The sequence below is a fragment of the Ornithodoros turicata genome, chromosome 8, assembly GCF_037126465.1.
Source record: "Ornithodoros turicata isolate Travis chromosome 8, ASM3712646v1, whole genome shotgun sequence".
Lineage (NCBI taxonomy): Eukaryota > Metazoa > Arthropoda > Arachnida > Ixodida > Argasidae > Ornithodoros > Ornithodoros turicata.
In genome coordinates, this window is record NC_088208.1 from 32772912 (window position 1) to 32787601 (window position 14690).

The 14690-nt window shown below is 46.5% G+C and overlaps 1 protein-coding gene and 1 long non-coding RNA gene across 3 annotated transcripts in view; one reads left to right on the forward strand and one right to left on the reverse strand.

The window, feature by feature from the left end:
- LOC135367034 (uncharacterized) overlaps positions 1-14690 on the reverse strand; it is a 688737-nt gene that overhangs the window by 614610 nt on the left and 59437 nt on the right. The window contains exon 3 of the long non-coding RNA XR_010414342.1: positions 5728-5889. This is a non-coding gene — a long non-coding RNA (uncharacterized LOC135367034). The remainder of the gene's footprint in view (positions 1-5727; positions 5890-14690) is intronic.
- LOC135367030 (neuroligin-4, Y-linked-like) overlaps positions 1-14690 on the forward strand; it is a 261876-nt gene that overhangs the window by 202223 nt on the left and 44963 nt on the right. The window lies entirely within an intron of this gene.

A 14690-nucleotide genomic window follows, 5' to 3' on the forward strand; every position in this document is an offset into this window, starting at 1 on the left:
AGTCACAGCATGGGACACCGCTCGTGATATCGATGGCCGGGACGACAGTACGTGCATTGACTGAGTGAAACACTCAGCGAGCAAAGCAACTGGTTGATAAAGTCAATTGGAGTATGTTTCAACTGGTAATCGGCAAACAAGACCGCCTTCCCGCATCACGTAGCTCTGGACGCGGCCACAATTCGAGCTGTTTCTCTATTTGTTTTCACTTCTTTGCTCCCTTGCCCGTTGCTGGCGCAACCTCCTTTCTCGACTTTTTTTTTTTTTTTTTTTTTTTACAGAACGTTTCGGAATTTGTAAACTTTTCCTTTCTGTTATTTTGTTCCGTTCGTTAGTGTTAAGCATTTTCACTGCCCGTACTGCGGCGGCGACTTCGGTGGTCAATAATTTCGTACCAGTAAAGAGTTGAGTACATTCACTTCGCCTTCATCAATTCCTTTTCCCGTCTTGCTTTTCATTTTGATCCGTCGCAGATATGAATGTTACACTATGAGCGCGGAATTCCATGCCAAAAGCTTCTAACTGTTTCGTGACTCGTTTAGAAGTAAAATCTGTTGTGACTTGGAATATACCGGTGGCACAAAATGAAGTGAAGCTGAAGCGAAAAAGCTACCTGGTCAATGCGGTACGTATGAACAAAATAAATAAACTAAATTAAATGAAAAATGAAAAAATAATACGCAATATAACCACGACTTTCTCCTTTGCGTACCGACATAAATAGATACAAAATTTCGACGAATTTGATCATAGTGAAGGAAAGGTTGCTTTATTCCTTTATTTTTCGGAAACACTGGAACGCAGAACGAAATTGTCACTCTTGTATGACTTGCAAAACAAGGTTGGTTTCATGTACTGAGCAGCAAAATACGAAATATAACAAGTTGAGGTCAACGTAGCCATTACCGCGGCGCTTAATCAGAACTAGAAAAAGGAAAAGCTGCCATGCGGACATGCAAAATTTCCAGAAATTTTAACTTGCTGAAATAAGAGGACGGCTTTCTCAAATTTTCTTTCGACGAAGAACTGGACACCAAAATTGGAGATGAACTTTTCAGTCTTCAGTGACAGTGACTAAGCTTAGTCAGACAACGAGCGTTCGCCGTGTAAATAAAAAGCCGAATAACCGTAACTCAAAAGGGCGTATGTTTCGTTCATATTTTGTCAGAACTTTTTATTTTCGAGCTTGAAACGTTTGGGCAATTTCCCTACACCGAGAACAAATGCTTGAAATGAACCTCTTTTTCTCTCTCTCTCTCTCTCTCTTTCTTTTTTTATACGGTCTCGTATCTCTGAACTACTGTCGTGTGGCCCGATGGCGAACTGAATGTTATCGAAAAAGGTAATATGGTAGGTCCCACGTTCGACTGAAATGCACCACTGAAGCTGTTACGAGCACGGTAGAAATAGCACCGAACATCACAGCACATATCGTCGAGAAATTTGAATTTGCCTCAGAAATTCGATATATCGCAAGCGTATCTTTCCCCCTCACTGGTGCGACCTTCTTTCTCTACCTCGCCATTGTCTTTTAACAAGACGTAATGGGAATCTTTGAAGCCCCCAATTTGGTTGGAACGCAGCTGGCTCTCATGAAATATTTATATTGAAGGGCAATGCAAGCCTCGCAGGAAATCGAAATTCTGATTCTGTACCGATCCTAAAGGTTGTTGACAGGGAAATGAAGTTTGCACTAGTACTTTGGTACTAGAGCTTAAGGCGCGTGGTAAAGGAACGCTTCACGGGTAGTGTTTTTAAGAAGGTTCTCCCAGGACACTGTCAATACAAAATGAACACTGCCGAGAGTGGTCACGCCATGAAACGTAAGTGTTGAAAGAAAATGCAACTTAGTCGCGCTATACCATGGCCGTAAGTATTACAGCACGAAAAAAAAACACACTAAAGCTACAGTATGAAATGGGACTTTTATGCCTTCCCACACTGACTCTATCCCTGGAAGCTTCACGTCGTAGCGCGCATTCTAAAAAGTAGGGAGTGAAGTCAGAGTCTGTCCGTCCATTTGTACGTCGCTGCCTCCTGTAAAGCGTGCTTTCACTGCAGTGGCCAGCTGTACGCAGGAGAAGCAACTAAGCAATACCGTCTCTTCCTGGCTCCCTTCGCGAGCAGGCGTAACGTTGCTGCGCCGTTGTAATTTAATGGGACGATAGTAAGGCTGGCCCTGTCCGTTTCCTTAGATCCACATTTCTACACTTCAGTAGATTGATTGCTTCTGCTATCACAAAACCATTCTCTGCATCACAAGCTCAAACAGTCCCGAAGCGCGAGTCACACATCATCGAACGAGTGTCAAGACATTCCAGTGACATATCCGGTCGCACGGGGAATCTTAAGCGTTGAAACCAAACGTTGTTGAACATACGCGTAGCGCACTGTAGCGTGCAATATGTCAACCCCTCGGGCAGCATTGTATTGGATGCTGCCTGAGATGTAGTAGCAGTAGTACTGGTCCGTTCCCTTTCGTGGCAAGGTGGGCTTGGCGCGACTCCGTTGTCGGAGGCCCGCCGAAGCCACTGGGACAACGAAAAAAGTGATAATAAAATTAAAACGAAAACACCATGAAGGGCAAAGCGACTGTCTAAAAAACAAAAAAACAAAAAATATTTGACTGTTTTCACTCTTTACGCCTCTTCCATCCCACCAGGCGACGCCTCGTGATTTCCTCGTGAGAGGGAATGTTAACTCACGTGACGTTCGGTGTCTCCCTCGCAGTCAAAACGACGACGACGACAACGCGAAACGCAGAACATGGCAGGCAATGCAGAACAGAAACACTGCTCAGCGGAAGCTGGCGCAGTCACGTGACCGGAACCCAACCAGATTTCGCAACCGCTCCGACGGCGTTGGTGAGAGCACTCTAGAGCGCTCCAAATGAACCAGTCGAAGACATCATAAGACTCCCCGTGTGGTCAGGGGTATAACCCCTATCGGATCGGAGAGTACGTCGCGCTCCGCACACAGTGAAACAGAGGTAGAGATATAATACGAGCAAACTTGCCCGCCTAACTGTTATCCAACATGGAACAAAGACCGAGAACGCCACGCAACCGGCAAGGCCAATTCGAGGCACCGAAATATTTCCCTATGTCGCATTTTCGTGGAGAAGAACAGCCATTTCTCATCGTGAAATATTGATGGTTGCGCCATGGCGCCGTCGCCAGCGAGATGTCAGCCGCAGGCCCCGCGCGAAAGTGACCGTGATGTTAGGCAACACTATTAGTATCTCGCCCACAATAAACAGAATTGGTATTCCGCTCGCAAGGCGCAGGCTAAGCTGTTGAATCCAATATTGAGGTTGAGTTCATTGGAACGAGCCCTAGTGTCGACGGTGACACGCTGCGTTTACAAAACGTGCGAGGACAACGTGTAAAGACCCATTATTTCGTAAATGAAAGGATAGCCGTGGCTTAAATGCGGGCCTTGACGTCGTTTGCGCCGGCTCACTGTAGCGGAAATAACTAGCTAGCTAGTTCATCTTAGTACATCGTCAGATAAAGGAACTACAATTTAAGACGATCAAATTTCGAAGTGAGAAGCGCTAATGTCTGACATCCGATATGTACATGTCAGTTCGATTACAAGAGATATTTGTAATCAGTATCATTGATGTTTTGCAACCATAAATGAGAGGTACCCTGCGTGTTGCGCACGCAATCATGTACGACCGCCCCCCGCCCCCCCCCCCCAAGTTTTCCTTCTTTCTTCTTTTTCATTTCGTATTAGCGCCGCGAAGCAACTGTGGCTATGAGCGCAGTACAGATGTGTACAGATGGAGAGAGGACAGCAGGAAGGATTGGCGGGGCGGGGGATTAGTATGGGCCGACTTCTTGGGGAACTGTGCCGACATTCGTCTGAAAAGTCTTCGGAAAACCCTAGGGGGAAAACCTCAGACAGCACAGCCGGTGGTAGGATTCGAACGCACCACCTCCCAGTCATCAGCACGACCTTGGCTACCACCGACTAGCTCGGCTATACGCCGCTGGTACCAAGCTCTCCTAATAACCGCTCTTTCACCCGTGCATGATATCGGCGCGACATAATTTTTCGGCGTATTACGCTTATGATATGGCGGCCGTTCGTGGAAAGTGCAGCAGTTTTGCGCCTCGCGATTATTCTTGTCTTTTCTTTTTTTTTCGGCGCCATACGTACGTCGAACGCCAAGTTTCTGCCTACGTGTCTGCTCTTTCGCAAGAACTCGAGGTAATAAGCTGGAAAATTACGCGTTCCCCCAACCCGCAGGAACCGCGCCAACGCGTGTCTCCACAAAGCCTCAACTATGCGGGGAGAAACGGGCAGCCCTACAGCGGTCGTCTCCTGTTTAAACTCGGAAAGGTTCCCTCGCGCAATTGTAGCGAATGCAACGTGGTAGAGATCGCATGCCATTGCAGGACTGCACTAAATAGCGACCATCGCTGTGCCTTGGAACCAGGGTTCGGAAAAACCCGGTTTTTTTTTTTTTTTAAGGCCCGCCCCAGTGGGTTTTTTCGGGTGGGTTTTTCGGGTGCTGGGATTTTTTTTTTTCGAACTGCTGCATATGACACGCAACAGCCGTTCTCCACCTATTTTTCATGTTTCTGGAAGAAATAATTGTTTGCCGTTGTAGAATTTACGGTAAACGAATCTCCGAAGCAGTCGTCCCTTTTCCTTCTTTTCTTTTTTTTCCTTCGTTTCTGTATTTCACCCGCGTGTGGGCTTTATTGGGTTTTTCAGCCCGGGTGGACCCAAAAAAACCCGGGTGGTTTTTTTTAAACTGGGTCCATTCGGCGAACCCTGCTTGGAACGCCGCTGGCCCACCTTGATAATCGCCTTTTTAGGGGCACGAAAAAGTTCTTGGGTGCTGGCCTCTGGGTCACCAAGTGCCAGCGATGCACGCAGTCGTGCAATTTATGAAATCATGCGTGTTTCTCGACACCCCCTGTGAAGGCTCTGTATATATTATCATCAAGGTACATTGTGCACTGATTGGTCTACGGGCTTTCGATCTACGGTCCCGTTTTCTGATCTCATTCGTTATTTGACACATGTTTGTCTCGTGTTTCTCGGATATCTTGAGTTGAGTTTAGAAAAGCCAGCTTTTTCTTCAACATTAAGCGGGCAAGTGACATTCACTCCCGGTTGCTCGTCAGGTTTTCATACGATTGATACGATGATAGTGATTCAGTTTTGTAAATCGAAGCTTGATTTCGCCCTTGGTGCCTGTATGAAATGAATATACAGGCTATATACGGTGACGGCTGCGAGTAAAACTAAGCATCCCAATTGAAAAGGGCGTAAAAAAAGGCCTCGCTAGTATTTCTATAAAAAGCGTCGCATATTAAAAGAAAAACTCAGTATCGCTAAGTTATGACAAACGTTTTGATTGACCTGTAGAGACAGAGCATTTCGAGCAAAGACACACAAAACGCAAACAAGAGACGTCAGAGTTGCTAAGGCTGCTCAAGTGCGCTCCCTCAGTTTTGTTTCAATCCCGAAACCCTGTCCCGGGATTCCGGAATGCATCGAAAAAAATCTCGAAATTCCTAGACAGAAAAATGACCCGGGATTCTCAATACTCAACCTGGCTATATTCCTGGTCCTAACACTGAGTGAGAATTGCTATTCGCAGGATTTTCGTTAACAATAAGACTTTTCCATACGTGTACATTCTTAGCCGGGTAAATTAACGTGGACTTGCTGAGAGTTAATAATAACTGTCAAAACCCTTCTTACCCTCCTATGGTTTCTTTCTGGCTTCCTTATGGCTGGTTTCTTTCCTCTTCTTTCATTGCTCACTGGTATCTTCCATTACGCTGGTCTCCGAAAGGGTGCACATCTTGCATCCTTACACTGACTGCCCAAAAAGTGCAAATATTCAGCCGGTACAGTTGCCATCTGAAAAAATAAAAAGCATGGCATTGATTACAAAAATACTCAAAAACACTCCCCAGTTTTCAAACGTTTTTTCAGATTTAGCCGTGTGGGGGAGGAGGGGGGAATATGTTTATTGAAAAAAAAAAGGGGGAGGAAAGGTTAGTCAGGCGTACACTCTTAAAAATGAACTTCACCGCATAGCACTTTCCTAGCCAACCACCATCTCGAATGATATCATTATCTGCCATGATTTGTTGAAAACGAGGGGGCGTACGCCTTTTTTGTGACAATTATGAACAGCATATAAGTGTCACAAAAAAGGCGTACGCCCCCTTTTTTCAACAAATCAGGGTAGATAACGATATCATTCGAGATGACGGTTGGCTAGGAAAGTGCTATGCGGTGAAGTTCATTTTTAAGAGTGTAGACAGATTTGCTATTCCTTCAATAAAAAAAGAAAACTGTGGCATATATCTTTCACTTCCCACCCATTTCACCCTTTATGCTCCATCCAATGCTACACTCTGAGACTCGCTTTAAACAGAGGGTCACGTGCTGGGATCCCTCCCCGGGTAGCCTGCCTATTAGTTCTTAGTCGTCCTACCTACGGCTTGTGAAAATTTATGTGTAAGACAAAAAAGATATCGTGCCCGATCAAATATCGCAGCGTGGACGCCGAGTTCGAAAGGTTGCGGACAATACGTCGTAGGGCGGAAAGAAGACTGCGAAGATCGGGTTGCATTGAGGATTACCGCGAGCTTTGCAGGCTGCGATCACTAATTCGCACTCATCTTCAACGCCTAGCCAAGCAGAGATGGAGAGCACTCTGTTCTACATTATCTCCATACACACCTACGGGACATGTCTGGCGGATCATCAAGGGCCTAAGCTCCCCGGTTGAACAAGTTAAGCCGTTTGGAGCACTAGCCGTTCATCAGGGCACGACCGAAAAATCTGTTGGGGAAGACTTTTGTAGGCTTTTTATTAGGCCCTCAGATGCTTCATGCACAACATCCCACAGGGACTCGGCACAAGCCGCGTATAGGGCGGTTGTTTTTACACAGCCAGCTGAAGACCCCTATATGGACAGTGACATCACGATACAGGAATTGGAGGCTGCCATCCACCTGTCCACGAAGCGGTCAGCTCCAGGGCCCGATGGGGTCTCATACAAAGCTATAGCCTCCTTGGGACCGACGTCGCGCACTTTACTTTTGAATTTGATCAACGACTCCTGGAGACGCGGCTTTGTCCCTCCGTCCGTCCTAGCAAAGGGCGTCAAGCTCTGTCTTGGCCTTCCTCGAGCAACGTCAAACGCTTTATCCATGGCAGAAGCACGGGAACCACCTGTATCAGCTCTCAGGATGCAAGAAACGTTCCGCCACTACGTGCGGTTGGCAACGCGTCACCATCGCCATCCTCAGCTTCGAGCCATTATGAGTCGTCACCACTCTTCTTTTACCCAAGCTATCCAGACACAACGTGGTCTTATTCCGAAACACAAGCCACATGCATTACCAGATATCCCAACATGGGTCCTGCACCCTCCTGACGTAAGAACTAGTGTGCCTGCACTCCCGGGAAAGAAGGATATACCAACGCATGTTCTTCGTCAGTTCAGTCTTGAGCTACTAAACAGCTCCGCAGGCAGGATGCAGATTTTCACGGATGCCTCTACGACATCATCCGGCTCCTCGTGTGCATTTGTTATCCCGGAGGCGAATATTGAGAGAGCGGTGCGGCTGTCTCACGTCACCTCTGCAACGGCCGCTGAACTTTATGGAGTCCTCTTGGCAATAAGTTTCATCAACTCACAATCTTCAGCTGCTCGCTGGACCATCTATAGCGACTCAAAATGTGCGTTACAGACCCTAGCTACCATGTTTACTACGGGATCTCTGGCGACACCAGCACAAGATGTCTTACACGCACACCATGCAGCAGCTTTAAAAGGTCATGACATCCAAATGCAGTGGATCCCTAGCCACTGTGGCATTGCAGGTAACGAGGCTGTGGACGCTGCTGCACGCCGGGCTCTTCAACTAAGGCGCGCCCAGGTGTTGCCCATTTATTTCACCAAGGGTGACGCGGGGCGAATGCTGAACGAGTTAAAACAAAGAATGTGCAATACCTCCTGGTTAACAGGATCGGCTCGGGATTCGCTTCTGTATAAGGTCGACCCAGGGTTACGCTTTCGAGTACCACCTTCCTTTACGCGACAAACGACAACTGTCCTACATAGGCTACGGCTCAATGTACCGTACAGCGCACGTCTCCTCTTCAAAATCGGAAAGCGAGACTCTCCGAACTGTAGTGAGTGTGGCGTTGTAGAGGATGTTGAACACATCCTTCTCAGGTGTCAGAAGTACGTCGATGCTCGAAGGGCATTAGAGACAAGCCTCTCTCGTTTGGACTCCCGAGCCTTCGACATCACGAAACTATTAGGTCCTCCTTCGTCCGACAAGGCGCTAAGGGCACTTGAAGACTTTTTGCATGCAACCGGGCTTATGGACATCCTATGACACGGTGAATGTGTGATGTGTCCTGTGTGTGCCCCCGGTGATTCCGCCACTTTACTCTAACTTGGGCGCAGCTCTTGAACTTTTGACCTACATGTTGAACTCAATTATCATCTCTGTTCGTCTCTGGACATCATCCTTTTGCGTTTTCATCATCTCATCATCAGATTGAACTTTCTGTATTAAGTGTACTGGGGTAGCCAGTTTGACTTCGTCGAAACTTACATCCCCATTTTTTTCTTTATTCACATCACATCACATGTGTAAGACGCACCCATCAGTGACTTTCTTCCGCTATAGTTGTTCACACGGCATCAAAAACATTCCTCTGCGCAGACGCGCTGCGACGTTGCTTTGACCTTTCGATGGTATCGATCCGAAGATCCTTTAATAGGTGGAAAACCTACGTAGCGGCCTCTTTTGTTTACAGTGTGCAGCTTGTATATCACAACGTATAGGTTCATATGTTCGTTTATCAGCCTTGGATAGTCACTAAAGTCGCAAGCAACCTTCTGTGTTCCAGCTTTTTCATCTGTATATAGTCACCAGTGTGGTTGTGCATATTGACTGTACGTGTAGTGTGGTTATGTACATAAGTTTATAGCATTGTATAGCTGTTGTATAGTTATCTTATAGCATGTATTGCGTTGGAGTAGAGGAAGTCCCAACAGCGCAACCAGCCAATCAGTGATGTTAATAAATTTTCTTATGGCAGTAACCTGGAAGCGTAGCTAGTTAGTTTTTAGTAGCTAGTTATACAGTCACGAGTTATTTTCTCTACAAAAGTAACCTCTAACTGCCATTGGTGAACACTTTTGGTTGAAGTATAGCTGTAAAACGAAACTGTAATGGAAGCTGTAACGGAGGTAGTGTCATTTGTTTTCATGCATCAGTTTCCAAAACGTCGCGTTGCACTTCTTTGGAACGTTATACCGAGAAAGCCCTTGCTATTCCTGACTGTGATTGTGATTTCGGACATGAATGTCGACAGATCTGCATGGTTATCATACACCATCTCAGCTTCAGCAGCTCGACTTCACGGTATACGCATGGTGAAAAGTTTCACCGCTTCTCGTCCTACAAGTTCCTACTGGTCCACTTACAGTGATTCAAAGAGTGGCTTCGAAGCTTTCGCATCTACGCTTATTTCTGGCGTCAGTAGTGAAAGGTAATCATAATCGCCCGAAAATTCTATATAACGATTAATACATCCACCTGACGTTCCCTGTGGTGCAACTTCAAATTGTCTTCGTTGTCAAGAAATTATTGAATAAACCTCTCGAAACCGCGCTCAAGGGGGAGTGGTTTCGAAATCCTCATCAGTAGAAACGACATTACCTGCATACCACACGCTGAGCGAATCCGCGCAATATCAGTTATTCCAATCTCTATTTCAAGATGAAATAAGGGTGAGCAGACGGCAAGCGAGCTGGTGAAGGTTCGACGAAGGCATACCTTGAGCTTGAGGGACGATAAGGCACGAAGAAGTAGACAAGACGAGGCTCAAAGTTCTATTTCAACCCCGTCTGGTCAGGCCGTAGGGTTCTATAGGTTTTAACCATTCATAGAGGAAAGCTATCCAAACTTGCAGATGAATAATTTTAAAGTCGGCTCGCGCTCGGTGCCCCATACGGGTAATGCCTGTCGGATGGCGGGAATACCAGAGCTAACACTTAAAATCGCAGAGCGCTTCCGGAATTCGTAATGGCTGTTCGCGCTCGCGGCATTTGCTCTGTCGCCAATGCATAATGGAAGGAAAAAGAACGCGTTCTGCAGCGTCGATGCATTCATGTGTGATGTAGCGACCATCTGTCAAGGCTCCATTCGCGGGAAGCGTAAAATAACAATGCCTGAGGAATGGGCATTTGTTTCGGAAACAGTTTCTCTTTGTTGTTTTTTAACTTTCCTGGTCTGTGCCTGCAGCTGCGAGGTTACCGTGTGGCGTTCGAATCATTGCTGACCAGAAATTGAGTATTTTCGCAATGTGAAACTCAGGATTAAGTTTTTTGCGCTCATCGGCGTGATCCCGTAATTATACGCCCGATTTCATGAGTTGCTCACGCGTTCGTGACGGCCTGAATTCGGCATTGAAGGCCCAATGAAATTAATTTCTAAAACATATTGGAAACCCAAAACACAAACCGCATACATCCGTGAGCATAAGCTGCTTTGATTCATCAACAAAGCACTACCGTGACCATATATGAAAACAGTAAAAAAAACGCCCGTTCTTGTGTTGTCCTCGACGCGTGTACTGTGGCTTATGTGCCACCTTATTCGTTTTGGGTCGAAGAACGTATCCCTACCGGGGGAAACTTCCAGAAGCAACGTTCTCCTGATACACCAGATTGACGCAGAAGCCTCAGGTCACGAACTACCGAACTGAGACCGTGTTAGGGAAGACGATGGTGATCATTGGATTCTGACGTGCACTTGGCTCAAGATCACGGATACCGTGCTATAGGGACGTCCGGCTAGAGACACAGGCGCCGGATTTGTTCCCTGGTGGCGGGCGGAGGAAAAGTTTGCCAGCATATTCTACACGCGTAGAAGACGATGTTGGCGATTTCACACGTCATCGCGTGAATTCTGTCTTGTGTTCGACCTAACCTCAGTGAATGTGTACAATGCCTGATGAAATAACTGCAGGAAACTGCGAAATAACCTGAGATAACCGCTGGAAATAACTTATCCTTGCCGCCACAAGTGGTACTTGTGGCAGAGAGCGAGGGCGCCCCCTGTGCAGCCGAACGCGCCTATGTCGCCTGTTTAATGTCGCCTGTGAAGCTACTTCCGCCCTGATTCTAAAGGGACTAGGCGAGCCTGATCCCGATCCTATTCCCATTCTGCTTCAGAACAGTCAAGAACTGAGATGTAAAAAACATGGCCATGTCTGAGTAACTTAGTTACTTTAGCCAAAATCGGTAGCCAGTTGCGTTGCAAGTTACTTTCGTATGAAAGCAACTAGTTTTTGCAAGGTAACTATATAGTATAGTTATAAGTAACTGCCCAAGGCTGCCGTTGCGCGGCTGCCGACACGGGGCTTCTTGTTGACCGGATTGCAGGATTTCCCTCGCACTTCTCGACATTAACGTACACTACGTAGTCGTTGAGAAAGTGGAGGAAAGGAAATAAATAACCATTTCCCACGCCTCTCGCGCTATACCGCATTCCGTTAATTATTCATTCAGCGCTCCTCACGTTCGTAAATATATGGAACTCAAAGGTGCCTGGAGACTCCATAAAAACCTGGTGTCTGCACGTACCACCCTCCCGTTTTTAACCCGTAGCGCCGCGAACTATGCGAGGCCAGGACAATATTTTCTCCTTTGAAGGCAGGGCCGTTGACGCAAACAACGGGCAGAGCACTTGAACTGTCTCTTAACGGAGCCAATCAGTCTGCGAGCCCATTACCGGCACCGCAGCCGGAAGCACGATCTCTGCTAACGAGTCCCCGATGCCCACCGTTGAAGTAAGCGACACCGGAGGAGACATTTTCCGCTAGTCTGTAACGATAGCCCAACCCCTCCCATTCCTTCGATTACTGGCGATACGACACCGCGTCCGGAAAAACTAAACACTTAGTCCGCAACTGGGGAAGCAGACGGGGCGGAGTGACCGGTAATGACGACATAGCGAGCTCACCCGCTTTCTTCTTTAGATCAGTTTCCTCAGTGTTATGGGATATTTACAGAGAGCGCTGGGGAAGCGTCCTTGCACTCGTTCATTTGGTGACGTATTTGGGAAGCGATTGTACAGGTAGCAATGTTAAAACACGTTACGCGCAAGCAAAGTATTGGTACTGGTGGGGAGAAAGACGTCTATTTATACACTCTAAGAAATAAATGAGTAATGAGAAAGTAATGAGTAATGAAGTCATCTTGTGGGGATTAGCTGCCTTGCTACGACCTTAATGGTCCCTTTCGGACTTTATCTCCGTATTCTCACTGAGCCATGAGGGATCCCTGTGCTTCAGTTTCATTTTATTTTTTATAACAAACAGAGAGAACAAGAACATGTAACAACGACGTCTGCAGGGCAAGCCCGAGGAACCTTTCGAGGATCCTTCCAGTAGCTTTGGCAATGCATTGGGCACGCGCTCGCTACGCGTGCAAAAAGCGCTTTCAAATCTACTGAAAGGGTCCTGAAAAGGGTCCAGAGTGATCGGAAGCAACCAGTCGGAGACACAATTAGAGAATCGCAAGCGCGCTCCGGTTCCGACTCAGGCAATCAGACATCAGCAACGTGACGTCAGCCCTTCCAAAGGAACCCGGCGATTGGCTTACCATGTCTTTGGAAACGTTATCGTGAAACTTCTACGTTTTTTCTAAAACTCGCTAATATTAAAACCATCTGCATCGGTACACGCCAGATTGAGAAAGAGTAGCAAATTTATTCTCGTGTGTGTTCTTTCCAGCAACTGCGCACAAACGAACTGCGAGCACAAAAACGAAGGAAAGAGCGGGAAAGAAGACAAATCTAAACGTGGGCTTACAATGAAACGAGAAGCTGGAATCCCTGAGCGCCGGTATATCAACGCTTTGATGTGCAAATTTTGATTATAAATCAAATAGAACTGCAGCAAAAGAAATTAAATCGATTTACGGGCTGGCACACTTTCTGTGCCGCCGGTATTTCTATTTGCGATACAATTCCCAGCATTCATAGACAGAATCTTTGGATACGTTTAATTAGGCGTCGTTCGCAGATGGTTCTTCCATGAAGCGTTCAAGCGGGTTTTTGGAGCCAAGGGATGACAGCGGCTCGGCGCAGCGTAACGCTTCTATTGAAGGGACTATGAAACGATTTTTTTTTCTCGTTTTCCTTTGACAGAAGATACGCTCCCGAACACACAATCGAAGTTTTACGTTTCGGCAAGCCAATGCTTTTCGTAGGAGAAAATTTAAACGAAGCAGGCACACCTGGCGACGCGGCACGGCGAGCGCCGGAGAAACTTTACCCTGTCACCGCTGGCGCCGGACTACGTCAACGATCACATCAGCGCGTTGCACGTCCATGATTTGCCGACGCTCCTTTGTGCGAGAGGTGTGCAGTCCCCACGTAAGGAGGCGCCGGGAGAACGCGTGTGGTAGACAAGAAGCGGGAGAAGGAGAAGGCGATTTCAACTGCTCGTGGGTGAAACAACGGCGCACTTTAATTAACTTTAAACTTTTCTGGTGTACCACGTGTGCACAATGCCCAAATATGCAGCAATATTTTATGTTTAATTTTTTTTTTTTCCTGTGTTCACAACATTGCTCAACTGTTTGAAGACACAAAACATTTTAGAGATATTGCCTACCTGTGGGAGGACACAGGGTATTTGAGGCACTATACCGCATGTGGCTGATTCAAAAGTGCGCAGAATCAGCAGTGCGTACTTTTGAATCAGCCACGTCTTTAAAAGTGCAGTGTCCTGTGCACTTTTGAATCAGTCAGCCATCCCAATGCCATACAAAGCTGAATAACAAAGTTAAAATAAAAACGAGAAAACGCACACTCTCTAGCAAAAACTTCACCTGTGTAAAATTCTCTTTACTCAGGTGCATTGTACCAAAACGGCGTTATGACAGGATAATAAAGTACAAGGTCAGAGGTCATCCAGCTAATTGATGCCCACTGCAAAGCATGTACAAAGGCTTTCAAAGACAAAACGTAATTATACAGCCCGGTTAATTAACGTCTGCACAAAAAGGTAATAAGCCACCCAAAATGCGCTTCATAGAGCCTTCGTGTCTCTTGTTTTTGTTTTCTGTTCTTCCCTGTCACGGTTCCTTATTGGCGTTTAACTTCCTGGCTGCTATCGCGTTAATTATGAATGACGGGGCGAGGTAATGTTTCTTGCGAAGATAGATTACTTCCAGCCGGGATAAGATGGGCTGGAAACTGCAAAATATTTTGTAACGCCTTCCAATCATGCAACGGGTTAGGAACGCGTTTTCATTCGTGATCTGCATAATTTAAATGGCTGCGCTAGCATTTGGTTATTTGAAGACACGCCTTGAAATGCACACTCTCGCAATCTGCAGTAAGACGAAACAATGACGCGTGAATCGACATGTTCGATACATATGAGAGATTAATATTATGAACGTCGCTGCTCTTCCACGCAAAAGAAGACTTGGCTCTCTAATAAATAATGTAACGCTTGGTTATAACGACGTCAACGGGATCGAAAGAAAATTAGATATGAGCGGCAGTTCGATATAAGCGGAAGCACGACAGAACCAATGACAGTAGCTCCGGAAGCGCAGAGAAACACCACGCCAGTCTTTAAAAAAGCTATTCAAGCAAGGAAAGAAA